Genomic DNA, 15,038 nt, shown 5'->3' with positions numbered 1-15,038 from the left:
CAGAGAAGCGCAAGCGAAGCAGCGCAGGCAGAGAAGCGCAAGCGAAGCAGCGCAGGCAGAGAAGAGAGCATCAGGTGACCTTGCCGGGAGTTATATCTCCTCGCTGACCGCAAAGCCCCCTGGGGAAACGTAGCTGCTCTTCTCCGCTGGACAGGCACCCGGAACTTGAGCATCAGCAGTCAAACCCCCAGTACATTGCATGATGTTATGATGTGGAATACCGATAATGAAAAATCATGAAACCATGACAGAGGACTCAAAGTTTCTTGAGCTCATCGTTTACTGACATAAAAACTCTGTTGCTGAAGCGCTACTCTTATTTTTATTAATGTACTTAATTGTAAATTTTCATTGTTTCTACCAAAGTAGAGATTAACTGCCCGAAGTTCTACCTTTAGTCTTTTCTCCATGGTAGAGGGTTTTGTTGCTGTATCAGTGAAAGCCTCTGCATGTAGTTGGTTACCTTCTGTATAAATTACTGTGTTTCTCACTGAAATCTTTCTTTAGTGATTCAACAAGCGTTGTATTGATTGTATGCTTGATTTGTTCATGTTGTGTATGACAAATGTCAGGAGCCACCAGACTGTAGCACTTGTATTTATGTCACTTATAACTGTTGCAACTTCTATTAGTATTATCTTTGAGGTTTACACACACTTCTCTTTTCATCATATTTTTGTTTTTATGAGTGTTTATAGCAAGGTACTTTTATAGGAACTGCTGAACTACTGATTGAGTACCTGGGGAAAGGACCTGGTCAGCCCTGGGAGCACAGGTGAAGGCATTTCATCTGTGTGACTGGAAAGGGCTGGGCTTGGCTCCACCCCTCTCAGACCTCATTTAAGGACTGACTGCCATGAGATCTCTTTTTGGAGATCCCTCCTTGGTGAAGCTTTGCACTGTGAACTTGGAATCTTCTGATATGGGTGAACAAACTACTTCCCTTCCTTTATGGCATCTTTCTATTGTGCAGTCCTGCTGTCACTGCACCTTTGTTGTAATGTTTTTCCCGTTGTATTGTTCTGTCCAATTGCTACAGTACTGCAAAGCAAATAAAACTTCCTGAGGTATGTACTATCAACTTGAACATCCAGTGTATACTGTTAAATTAGTATTTTACTTGTAGTGCTCTTTATAGTTTACTTGAAATACATCCAGTGCCACAATATTGTGATTTCTTTTTTTTTTTCTATTAATACTCCTATTTGGCATACTTTTTTTCTAAACTGTTCGCATATGAATCCTTGTCAGTACTGCAATTTTTTTTTTTTTCCTATTTGTTTCTCTAGCTTGCTTTCCTCCTTCCCCCTATGGACTTGAGGAGTAGCTCATGTTCTAGTTGGTGTAGTACAAAAGTTAAGTGGAGAAAACACGTACAAATGTCTTTATGATTGCAGCTGAATTCACATTGACATATTAGCAGTATTCATGGCCTTGGGGGAAAGATGACATGGAATGTGTAGGAAGGCACTTTGAAATTTAACGTCAGTTGTGACTGCTGAGTCTGCAGTAGTATAATACTGTGAGAGACAGATTCAAAACTGAAGATGGCAGTTGTTCATGTTACCGATGCCTTAACTTGTGATTTTAGTAGTGTATATATCTTGTCTTGAGCTATGGGAGTTGATGCTGGACTGATTCTTCTGTTAATTTTCTATTACTGTACCTGTGTGGCTACAACTTGAGTGGACTTTCTCATTTGTGCTACTTCCTGCTAACATCCATAGGAATTAGATGTGTTTGTTCTCTAAATCTGATTCCACTCAATGCTACATTCCCTTAAGACCCTGTGACTCACCCGTGCATGCTCACTTTCTCATCTTGAAGGAGAGCAGGGAAGAAGATGGCTTCTACTTCTGTTTTTTTTTTTTTTTTTAAGGTCCCTGCTATGAGATTACCTTGCATAAATATACTGCAAGTACAAAATTCAGCCTCATGAAACTTACCTGGTTGTCCTCAAAGGTTGAGGAATTGCTTCCCAAGTTCCTAAATATATGTTAAGTATGTCTAAATGGTTTAGTGCTTTATGAAGCCAATTACTAGGGTACTGGAGTCACCTCAATATCTACAAATTAAGAATGCATTATTTGAAGGGCCAGACTTGAGATAAGGGATTAACTGCAGAATTGTGTGAGTTTTCTCTATCAGTAACTAGAGAAACAAAATTTCCTTAAAAATATAGCATGAAAGTCAACACAATGAGAGACAAATCCTTTTGTTGCTCTGGTTCTTAGCATTTTTGTGCTTCTGGTTGCTATCTTTAAATAAAGATGATAACAATCTTCATGTAAGCCAAGTTGTGAAGGGAATAAATGCATTACACAAAATGAGTAAATCCATCTGGGGCACTCAGATATTGTTTTGAGGTTTGTGGGAGAACTGGGGATGAGAGATTTGAATCTTAGACATGATGAAGCAGTTGAGATGGCTCTCAACCTATGGTTGTGTACAATAGCTAAGAAAATACAGGATATGTTAACCCAGTATCTTTTGAAGACGATAGTACAGTTTTTATTTTATTGAAAATATATTCTTGAGCCTCTCCTATTCAATGATTTTTTCTCTGAGGTTATGAAGGAGAGATGTTTTATTAAAACTGCTTATATTGAACTTTAGATTAGGAGAGACTAATATTTTGTCTTGCATGCTTGATCTTTGTCACAAATTTTAGAAAATGCTGTGAAGATTCTCTTTGGGATGTATACTTTGATAGTTAAAGTTTCTTACCTGTTTCTTGTCATGATTATCTGCATTTCAGCCAGTGTTCCTATGATGTCTGCCAGTCCTATTGTTTAATAGTGGTTAAAGTAAAAAGGAAAGTTTACCTTATGTATTGGAATTCATGTTATACTCATGACATCCATCTGCAAAGCTCTTGTTTATCAAAGGGACTTCAGTGTAAATAGAAATGTGACTGAAGTGGCCTTGATCTAGACCTTTTCAGGAGGGTTCCAAGTATGTAAACAAGCTTTAGAATCGGTATTGTTAACACATTTATTAAATGTTCTTAATGTATACTTCTAACAACTACTGAGATCATTGCTAGGTGACCAGCTAAGTTAATAAGATAACTCTGCTTTACCAGAAAGCCTGGTTTCTGGAAGGAGGCCCTATTTTTTTTTTTTTTTTCCCCATAAGCCTTGAAGATTATTGGAGCATTGAGAGGTGATAGGAAGTTTCTGGGAAGAAGTTGCATGGGGAAAAGATAATTTCTTTGAGGATGTAATGATGCCGAGTAGTTAAACTGGTAATGAATAAATTGTTTTGAGAGAGGATAAGTAATTTAGCTATACTATAGCTATACAAATAATTTAAATGTGTAACGATGAGATTTTATACAAAGTTCATGCAAATTAAGTACATTGGAGGAGGGGCTTGTGGTATGGTTTTGGTGGTGTGTTGAATTTGTCTGGATTTCTTTTGGTTTTAAACTTCAGTGAGATTTTCAAACACATCTGGAAAAGTTTTACAGTTTCAAAACAAGTAGAATTGTCTATATGCAGTAGTGGATCTGATTGACTGGAGTTAATTTTCCTTATACTTACTACTGTGGTGCTTTTTTGGACTGGTTACCAAAAGGTTGTTAGTAATGCACTGTTCTACCTGTTGCTGGACATTGTTTTTAGTGTTAGGCCAAAAGTTAGGGGTAGACAGGAGAATGTAAGGAAATGCAGCCAGGACAGCTGACCAAATAGATATTCCATACTATATAATGTCATGTGCAGCCAAAAAAAAACCAACCAAACAAAAAAACTACTGTCAGGGCTGGGGAGCAGAGTTCTTAGGCTTTCTCTATTGCTTTGGAATTGAATGGCTGATGGTGAACAATTGCTCTTGCATCATTTTTTTTCCCTTCCACATTTTTATTTACTAAACTGCCTTTATTTCCACTTATAATGCTCCTCACCTGCCTCTATGGTTCTCTCCCCAATCCCACTGGAGGTTGAGGGACACTAAGAACATCTGTGTAGTCCTTAGCTGCCTACTGGGATCAGTCCCCAAATGGAAATCAGTTATTTGCTGTATGATCACATACAGGTTTCAGACATTCAACTGTAAATTTAGATAGTTGGCATTATACAAGTTCATGTGCTTGGATCAGAAAAACATATTTTACACCAAGAAAACTTCTGCATGTTAGCCATATCAAAAAGGAGGAAAACTTGACAGGAATCCCATTTAAGTTCAAGAAGTGCAGTGTTCTGCACCTGGGTAGGAATAATTCCATGCATGAGTATGGACTGGAGTGCACCTAGCTGGAAAGCAGCTCCATAGAAAATCTGGGGTCCTGATGGATTCACAGCTCAGTGCAAGTCTGCAGTGTACCCTTGCAACAAAGAAGCTTGATAGTATCCTAGGTTGCACTAGGCAAGGTGATGCCAGTAGGTCAAGGGAGGTGATCCTTTCCCTTTATTCAACAGTTGTGAGGTAACACCTGGAGTGCTGGACCTAGCTCAGTATGGACCTGAAACTAGTCAACGAAAGGCCTAAAAACATCTGATTTAACAAAAAACAGCAACTTAAAGTTCTGGATGTGTTTTATGCAGTGCCTGGAGACTGTAGTTTTCTCTTGGAGGAGGATCTGGGAAGGCATTTACTTCACTAGAAGATTAAAATTTAAGTACAAACAACTTGTGATCAGTGTTGATTTTCCAAAATGATAATTCCTGAATATCAGCTTCATTACTATGGTAGTGTAGGTATTTTGTTTGCAAAGAAAAAAAGGAAGTTGTAATTCAAAGTTGAATGACCAGAGTGGTTATTAGTATTTCACACTGATATTGCACTTCACATCTTTAGAATGCTTACAAGCTAATTAAGCTTTTTCCAATTAACTTCTCTTGAACTATTGTGTTATGTAGGCATTTATTAAACTGAGATGTAACATAAGTTCTTCCACATAGCTGCCATATTCATTTTAGATGCGGACAGGAAAAATATGATGGAACAGGAGGGAAAGTCCTGAAGACATCTAATTAGCAGTCTTGAGACAGAGCTATGAATAGATCTAATGAAAGTTGTTTCTAATTTTTCTTATCAGATGTTTTTTGATTCCTGAACAGTTTTCTTTCTGGAGACAGTAGTAAAATTTAGTGTTGTCTGCCTCAATCTGAGGACAGACAATCAGAATAAGAGTCCTCTTCTTACTAGGAAACCTTAATTCTAGGGCCTAAAATCTGGCAGATTCATAATTTCCTTTTTTCCTAATTTTAGGTACTGTTTTAGAGGTGCTGATGGCCCACGTTGTTTAAATAAACCAGTTTCCAAGTGAAATGCATTCATAGCAGCATGCTTGATTGTAATTATCTGAACTGAAAGAGGCATGTGATCCCTATGAGCAAACCACCATAAAGGTAGCTTTGTGGTAACTGCATTTGGTGTCTATGTCCTAGGAATCATAGAATAACCAAGGTTGGAAAAGACCTACAGGAGCATCCAGTCCAACTGTCCACCTATCACCAATTCCCACTAAACCATGTTTCTCAGTGCAACATCTAAATGTTTACTAAACACCTCTAAGGACTGTGACTTCAGCACTTCCCTGAGCAGCCTGTTCCAGCACCTGATCACTCTTCTGGAGAAGATATTTTTCTAATCTGAATCTCTCCTGGTGCAACTTGAAGCCATTCCTTCTAGTCCTATCTCTAGTTATGTGGGAGAAGAGACTGATTCCCACCTCTCCACAACCTCACTTCAGGTACTTGTAGAGAGCAGTGAGATTTCCTCTGAGCCTCCTCTTCTCCAGACTGAACAATTCCATTCCCTCAGCCACACTCCTCATAAGGCTTTGTGCACCAGATTCCTCACCAGCTTCATTGCTTTTCTCTGAACATGCTTCAGGGTCTTACTGTCTTGTATGAGGGGCCCGAAACTGAACACGGTACCTAAGATGTAGCATCATCAGTGCAAGTACAGAACAATGATCACTTCAATCCTGCTGGCAACACTATTTCTGATACAAGCCAGGATGTTGTTGGCCTTCTTGTCCTCCTGGGCATACTGCTGGCTCATGTTCATCTGAGTATTGACTAACAACCTCAATACCCCTCAGTCCTTGTGTATTTTCTATGGATTTGCTTAATTGTTTTCCTTGACAGTTTTCACTAATTCTCTTTTTCAGAATGCTGCTTCCCATCTAAAGAAAACAGATCCTTGATCGTTACTATTGAAGCACATTGATGTTCTAGATTACCTAAGCTTTCATTCAATTTGTTCAAACATTGGATTTGTCCAATGACAGCTATTAGCAGAAATTATTAGACAGCTATTGGCAGAAATACTCTTTTGATATGTATTTCAGTATAGCCTAGTTTATGGGGTTATATACTAGATAAAGTTCTTAGAGTTGCATGAAATTCTCCAAATTATTCAGATCTTGAAGAGAGAATAAAGGTGCATTTGTTAGTTAAATTCAGCAGGCTCACTCTATGTGATGGGAGGATAGATTTAGAAATTCCTAACAACCTCTTGGGTGAACTTCATGACCTTTGCATGTGAAAATCCCTAGGAAACTGATGTCAAGCTTACTGAAATATTAATTTTCATGTTTTTGTCTAGCTTGACATTGACATACCTTTTGGTACATACCTCATACTTGAATCAATTCTGAATTCAACTGTGATCAGATCTGATAAGGTATTGTATTCCTGTGTCTCTTGTATAGTGCCATTTGTTACTTGCCAACATTTCTTCCCCACAAAAAATGTGGGGAAAGCCTCTGTGGTTTTCTATACTTCTTATGGCTCTTTTTTTTCTTTTTTTTTTTTTTTTGGAATTGCTTAATATATGTTAATTTTTTAAAATCTTTGAGTTGCTTCACTGTTGATTGAGCATTGATTGGTGATACTTTCTTATGTACTGATGTTTGTGTGTCGAAGCTCTTAAAGGTAACCAAGTTCTACATTCAGTAGTAGCCTTAGTATTTCTAGTTGAATGCATATAGCTTAACTTGCTGCTAATTTGTCTACTGAACTGTAATAATGCTTCACACAAATTGCAATTAGAGTTCCTAGTGGTCTTACTGTTATGGACTGGGGTAACTGTTGGGATCAGTTTTCTTCATTGATGTTTGCACTTCCTTATTTGACCACTAATTTGGTTGTAGCTGTGTGGCTTCCACTGCCAGACACACGCTCCATTCCTCATCATCCTATGCCTACACAGGAGGCATATGTTCATCTGGAGCTGTTCCACCTTTCTCAAAGCCTCTGCTGTACTGACACTGTATATAATACACTGTATTGTCTCGTAGAATGAGATATTTGCAAGGAATAAATGCTTATTACTACAATCTGCATCTGATTTTGTACCATATAAATAGAAGGGAAACAAATCAGTAATGGACACTTGGTCAATGAGAAAAATTGTCACAGTTAAGCCAAGTAAAAGAAAGCTCAGGTGTATCAAAGGCAAGGTCTAGCATGGAAACTGTGAGTGGCTGAGTCTTTAAAACCTGCAAATTTGTTCTGCAACCTGTGGCCAGCTGTTTGCAGGGGCAGTACTGTGCTGTGGGGTGCCACAGATGCCACTTGCATCTGACTGGGTAGCCTGCCCACATCACCATTACATTCTAAAAACATGCAGCTGGGAAGCTGGACTCTTCCCAGTGACAAATAAATAGCCTAAATGGCACAGCCTCTGTGGTGGCTGTGCAAGCTGCAGATGTCATCTCCTGTGTTGGTTGAAAGACAAGCACCTACCAGAGCACTTTTTCTCAGGCTTTTGTGTTGAATAGTAGGACAACTTGTTTGCTTCAGTCCTTGGATTAAGTCTACATCATTGCAATATGTACTGATCAGATCTATCTTCATTTAGAGTAGACACTGCATCTGGTTCTCATCTAGCTTTTTCCTGGATTCAGTGCATCTGTGCTATTCTAGCTAGCTGTTAAGTATGGTCTTGTACATTCTTTTCTTTGACTTCCTCTTCAGCTGAGTTTTCGTTTATATTTAAAAGCAGGAAGTGAGTAGTGCCCCATCAGTCTGCACAGTGATACTTACATCTGTGCTAACTCATCATTGTTTTTAAAGTTTGCATTAGTTCAGAGACAGGAATAAGAATCTTCAGTTTTTTATTAAAAAGCAGAAATGTCACAGCCATAACTTTGTGGCAAAATGCCTCTGTTGCAGATTGGTCTATCAGTCTTAATCATACTGAGCTATTTGGGATAAGCTGCTAGGTTGCTGTCACATCTATCTGGGACTGATGTTGATTTTAAATCAAATCAGAAAATTTAAAAATAACACAAAAGCAAACAAACCCCACAGCACCTTATCACTAGTTTTCCAAGTATGTATTATTGTGGATACTTCTATAGTTCTAGTTATTCTTCTATGAAATCTGTTGATAAGCAATTTTATATATATTTTAGAACATTTACATTTTAGAACAATACATTTATTAGAATAAAATTAACTTAAATGTTTCTAATTGCTGTTACAGAGATTAGACTTCATGCATGTTTAATTCAAAATGGAAGGGTTTAAAAATGCTAATTAGAAATTACTGTATGACTATTCACTAATATCCTAGCTAATCTAAGAAATGTATTTTCTTGTATGTTGATCTGATTTGAATACAAGAATAAAACTGAGGAATAATCTGCTCCTTGCTGCAAAATGAGTTAGCATGCCATACAGCTTCATTTCAACTTTGATTAGATAGCTGTAACGCTTAGTTTGCTAGAAGTGATATTCGTGTTTTACAGGACTTATTAGTAGTCCTATCAGACTTTTCTAATGAGGATTTACACTTTCTGTAAATATTCTTAAAGCATACTAAGGAAATAACAGCTAGTAACCATTTCACTCAAACATTCTGTGTATAAGCACACTTAGCTAAAAATTCTTTATGTACAGCTTTTTTTTTTTTTTAAATGACTCTTAGCAAATGACTTCCACTGGTGAAAATGTGCTTATGTAGAGATATTCAACTATCTTTAAGTTTATAAGAAAATGGCTTAAATACTTAATATTTCATTTCTAGTAAATAGGTGGACAAAACTATATGCATTTATTGTACCATTTATTAGCCCAATAACTTGGTTTAAGACTTGCTAGGTGTATTTCTGCTGCTGTTCATCCTTGCTTAGGAATCATATCAGGAACATTGCTGTTGTCAGAAGTGCAAGCACAGCAGTGCCACCTTCTCTGAAAGAGTGGTCAGGTGCTGGAATGGGTTATCCTGGGAGGTGGTAGAGTCACTGTCCCTGGAAGTGTTCAATAAACATTTAGATGTTGTACTGAGAGATGTGGATTAGTGGGAAACTTTGGTGTTAGGTGGATGGTTGGACTAGATGATCTTGGAGATCTTTTCCAAACTTGGTGACTCTATAATTCAGTGATTCTACTTGCTTCTACTCCTTTGTGCTGAATATGGTTTTTGAGTAGACCTGTGGGTCTTCATGCATTACTTCTTCCCACATGCACAGTAATTTTGTCTAAAGCTATCTTTCTTCACTTGTCCTGAGATATTTACACTACAGCTATTGGTACAGTTCCCAGAAGTGTGACACTATAGGAGAATGTTAGAAGGCTGTGCTATATTATGGAAAAGTAATATGAAGACTTATTGCATTATTTTACCTGACTCTTGTCTGTACTGTGACCAAATTTTATCTGCCTCGAAATAGTCTCCTGCAGTTGCTAGTTTATAAGTGGCATGAAATTAATGTGCTCAGAGAGCATCCAAAAGATTAGTTGCTATCTGTAATCTTAAGTCAGAATTGGTGAAAGACAAGTTCAAGCCTACTTGTATAAGCAAAAAATAACACTTTTTAAATGTTGAGAGCTAAAGGTAACTTAAATCCATGTATTGTCTTTCATCAATGTTCTACTGTGGCAAGATATCATTTCTTATTTGATAGCAGGAGTAGTTTTTGATGGGTCTTTACTGATGCTCATTATTCCTTACTGAAGTTTATGCATCTGTTGAGCTGCACTAAGTGGGCACAGTCTTTAGACTGGAATCTTAAACACTAGCAGTCTTTATCCTGTTAACCCCTGTACCCTTGCTCATTCAGTTCTGCTCCCAAGGGAGCAAAGATCTGTTAGCATCATCTATATTATTCATATTTTGACTTTTAAATTCTGTTTTCAGAATTTCAGTTTGGGCAGAAACATCTCTGTACAACAGTCAAGCAGTCATTAAAAGAATAACAATTTTTTTTACTCCTGTTGTGGGTATCACACTGAAGGATTAGTGTTACAACTGTTTTAGTTTAGCAACGCACTGACATTGTCATGCTTTGTATAGCTCTGTTAAAAGAAAATTTAATATTCAATATATATGAAGTAAAGAACTATCAGTATTATAAATTCACATAACAGTGTATTAAAAGTACTCCCAATACAAGTTCAGAGTAGTTTTTAGTTCAAATGCAGACTGTAAGTAATGTTTGAAATGGTTGACAGTGTACTCATTCACAGCAGTGCTTTTTCAATAGGAAGGAGCTTGGGATTTAATCCATTTAATATCGACTGGGAATACTGATATGATTACCATAATCATTCACTCAGTTATCATTTTTTTTTCTTATAAATTCTGTAGAAAATTCTATGCATTCCCAGCTGAGTGAATAAAAATACTTTGTGAAACGCATATGCAGGATAGCAAAAGGTCAAACTACTGTTACTAAATGTAAACTTTGTCCTTGATCTGTCTGTTCATCTCTGAGTCAAACTCAGTTTCCTGAAGTTTTCTCAGTTTGTGTAGCTCCTGTAAGAAACACTGCAAAGTGTGCAGTTGCAATGCAAAAAGAGATTCTCGTCTACCAGTGCTTCACTTTCACAAACCTGGTAGAAAAAGTCTTATTTCATTACTTACGTTAATGCTTCTTTCCACACATTTAAACCATATTTCTAATGGAAGCTTTGTTTTATGTGACCACATCACTTGGACAACTCCTTAACTGGCCAGTGTTTTCAGCCACTGTTTTCTAAATGTTAAACCAGGCTAGTGATTACTCCTGAAAATTGATTTAGACTTACTGAGAAAATGATCTTTCTCTTGAGATTTTCCCCATTATCTTTGAGTGACACCTGTTATAACTGCTTTGCACTGGAAGTATAAGTGTGCAAGCTCTCTTTTTCCTGCTTGGGTAGGATAAGTTTTTTTTTTTTTTTTAAAAAAAAAGAAACTTGAAACATGTCTGTAAAGGTCAGCGTCATCCTTCTTGTGCTTTACAGGATTCTCATTTTAATAAAAGTAGAGAAGAGATTTGAATTCAGGATCCCCTGACACACCTCAAGTCTGTGCTACCATTCTACAAGACCTGGACAGACAGGAGAGTTGGGCAGGGAGGAACGTGATAAGGTTCAACAAGGGCAAGTCTTGCACCTGGGGAGGAATAACTGTATGCACCACTACAGGTTAGGGGATGACCTGCTGGAGAGGAGCTTTGGAGGAAGGATCTGCATGTTCTGATGAACAACAGGTTTGTCATGAGTCAGCAGTGCGCCCTTTGTGGCCGAGAAGGCCAGTGGTATCCTGGGGTGCTTGACTTTTCTCATGAAAAGTGTTAAACAACAAAGAACCTGTTGTTTTGATAGTTTCAAGTTAGGAGTTCATCACTGTTTTCCATTAACTTTTCACAGCCTTTTTCTTGCTATCACTGCTGTAGGATGTTTACCCCCAAATTCATCTCTTGAAACATGAGAAAAGTGTGATGGCTTGTCTGGAGTGCAATAGGGAATGCTATACATAGGAAGGTTATTGAAATGGAGAAAAAAGAGGATGGAGAGATCTAGTAACCTGCTTAATTGTTGAACCCATGATTACATTGGTCAGGACCTTTATTTCTCTCAATAAAATAAAAGGAAAGCTTCAAAGATAAACTGGGTTATTTAACTGCATCAGAGCATATATCATCAGAATGAAGGCATATGCAGCTAGGATTCCCAAAATATTTGCTTGGCTGCTTATGGCAACACCAGTATATTTGGAAGAATTTATTCCTTTTTAAGGGTTCCTCCCTTCTGTTACTTACACCATTTTAGAATGGTGTTAAACCAATGAACTGTAAATCTTCTCAGAGCTTCAATTTCTTCTGTTTGCATTTAGAAACTTATAGTAGTAAGAATTGGGAAAATATGGGAAATGGAAATGCCATTTTCAGAAAAAATTGGAATGTTTGACTTAAGCTAACTTATATTAGTAAGGACTGAGGAGTCTCTAGTACCATTGCTGCATTTAAATTAATGTCAAAGCAGGAATGTGCATAACGGACTGTTCTTTTTGCCCTCTACCTGTTGCTTCTAGAAGCCTGTTTTCACTGGACACTTGTAATAGTTTTAAGAGAAATTTTAAGTGAAAATAGTAGGCTGCTACAGGATTTGTGTTGACATTGTATGGGGTGGGTGTTTTTGTTGTTTGTTATAATAAGCTTAAGCCAAATAATGGTAAATATTGACTTAATTCTGAACTTAGTTGAAAATTTGTGGTTTCATGTTGATGTGAAAGTTTGTAGAATTATAACACAAGGAAACATATCAAATTCCTCCTTAAAAAGGATTCAGAAAACAGCCTGAAATGTAGAACTTCTGTATGAATATTTGTCAATGTTACTTTCCATTTAGACTGGTTGGATTAAAAATTGACTAAAGAACTGCAAAGAAAGCACCGTTTGGTGATAAAACAGCAACATATTGTGAAGAACATGTTCTAAAGCTAATATGGAGATCACTGTAAATTAGTCTAAGCCAACTTCATAAATCAGTCATAAATCAGTGCAAAGTTTGAGTTTGGCAGCAGAAATGAATCAGCAAATGATACTACAATGAAATGTATAATGAGGGGGAAAAGTGAGGCAGATATTGATTGTTTTGCTGATTGTAAAAGGTGTAGTTTGCAGTAAGTGAAAATGTCTAATTTTTGTAGGCGTGTACTTGAGGGTGACTTTTTTTAAAAAAAAAAGACATTTGGAAAAAAAACAGCTGGAGTATACCCTACTTGTAACTTCATACCATTTTTTATTCTAAAAATGTTGTAAAGTAATTCTGAAAATGCCTTTTCTGTCTGAGAGAAGTGATACTGAAAACACTTCCTATCTAAAGTCTGGATACTCAAATATATGTCAAAATACAGCATGTTGTGGGTTGAGATATTCCTTACTCAAATTGTGTAGAGTGCAGTTGAGGCACTTAAATCTGAGGCAGAGATCTTAGCATTCTCTGAGTTGCTGAGACTATACAAAATCACTGGTCATACAGCTGTTTAGCCTTATCATTCTTTAGTTACTTTTCTGGTTAGGATACATAAGCATCCTCTGATTTAGAATGCAGTACATACTCTAAGCTATGAAACAGATATTCTAGCATTTTAGGATGATAATGTAATTGTGGTATGCTGTTTAGTACAGGCTATAGTACTAAGGTACTAGATGGATGCTTAATCAGCTGCATTAGCAAACCAAAAAATACAAGTAGATTAAAATTTTGACCTTTTGGTGGGAGGCAGCAGGTGACTGAGGAAGTGACAAACAAAAGGAAACACCCACTTCTACACTCTGCTGCTGATTCTGTCCTCTCCATTTGGATTGTGGAGACCAGGGAGCACTTTCCAGATCCACTGGATAATTAGCCAATTTTTGGAAGCCTTTAACCACAACATGAATTTCTGTTAATCTCAGGACTTTCTAACTTATACAACTTGAAACATATATAACAATGTCCTACTTCATGCGTCGTGTCTACTAAAAGGCCTCAAAATCAGCATCCAATGAATCCTGCTGATTGGAAACAATGAAAAAGGGAAATTATTCTTGATGTTTGCAGTATTTCTTTATTTAAAGATCTTATTCACCAGGCCTAACTTGTTAGTTTGCTAATTATTATCTTGGCCCTTTTAGAATCTTACTACTTTTCAGATGGGGCTTAAATATTTTTTTGCAAATGAAGTAGGTGTTTAATTTGCAGAGTTTTAAACTAGAATATTTACTTTAGCACAGCTGTCATAGAGTCATTACAAGAATGGAGAAATAGAATGTGATGATGAAAAATAGCTTTATTACTACTTAAGGTCCTTTATTACGTAAAAAGTTGTTCTCTAACATTAAAAGGCCTTGTCTCTCAGTTGTTGAACCCTGACATTCCTGGCACCACTTTAAAATGCATTATATTCAGTACAGTATCTCTGCTGGGGCCAATGCCCTACATTTGCAGCACTACTTCTAGTTGTTGTATTTCTGATCTTAGTGTATTAAGTGACTTCAATGAGGATTAGAAGTATCTTGATTAAATGTGCTTTTTTGTTTTAAAAGTAACTGAGTGTACTTATCTATTAAATATATACCCAGAAGAAATCCTTAATTTACAGTGGTGGTTTTGTGTGTGTGTGTGTGTGTGTGTGTGTGAAGTTAAAAATCCATTGAAGATATTGGATTTTTTCAAATGTAACTTTTTTATTATAAAACAGCTATGGACCAGTTTTTTGGACAACGTAAATTGGAAATTCTATTTTCTGTATGAGGTACACAAACAAAAATTATAACCCAAAAAGCCTAGTTACATGCATGTGAAGCTATGGGATGAATGAGCCTGATAACATAAACATTCAGAGAAATATTTGTTCTCATGAGTGAATCCATAATTCATTGTGAAGTATCACGTCAGCCAAACACAGGCTTCTTCTCAAACTGATGTGTTGAGTACAATAGTGGAACTTACTATATGGAAATGTGATTAGGAAATAAGAATAAAACTGTTTAGTATTTGACTTTTTTTACTAGAACGTATGTAATGTTGTCTTTGGAAGACTAATGAATAAAATTTGTCCTTGCATTTTTTTTTTATCTTGGCATATTATGCCATGAGTTTTGTAGGCATAATAAAAGATCCATTTGCAACTTACAGTAAGAGCTCTATGTTTTGCTGACATACAGATACGTCTTCTGCTCTGGGACTAGAGATCTGTCGTTTACTCAGTTATTCATCGTAAGTTAGGACATTTGTAGCAGGTGATGGAACGTTGGTCCCCAAGACGATTCAAAGCTAAAAAATGAGAGTGTGGAAGACTGGCTGTATTAAACAGATGTGGTACTC

At 36.8% G+C, this 15,038-nt stretch overlaps 1 protein-coding gene across 28 annotated transcripts in view; it reads left to right on the top strand.

Annotated features, from left to right (window-relative positions):
* The window catches only part of LOC116216434 (uncharacterized), a 393,379-nt gene that overhangs the window by 178,712 nt on the left and 199,629 nt on the right, over window positions 1–15,038 (top strand). The window lies entirely within an intron of this gene.

This window comes from Meleagris gallopavo, chromosome 3 (assembly GCF_905368555.1).
Source record: "Meleagris gallopavo chromosome 3, MGAL_WU_HG_1.1, whole genome shotgun sequence".
Taxonomy (NCBI): Eukaryota; Metazoa; Chordata; class Aves; order Galliformes; family Phasianidae; genus Meleagris; species Meleagris gallopavo.
This window is presented reverse-complemented; position numbering and strand designations above follow the sequence as displayed.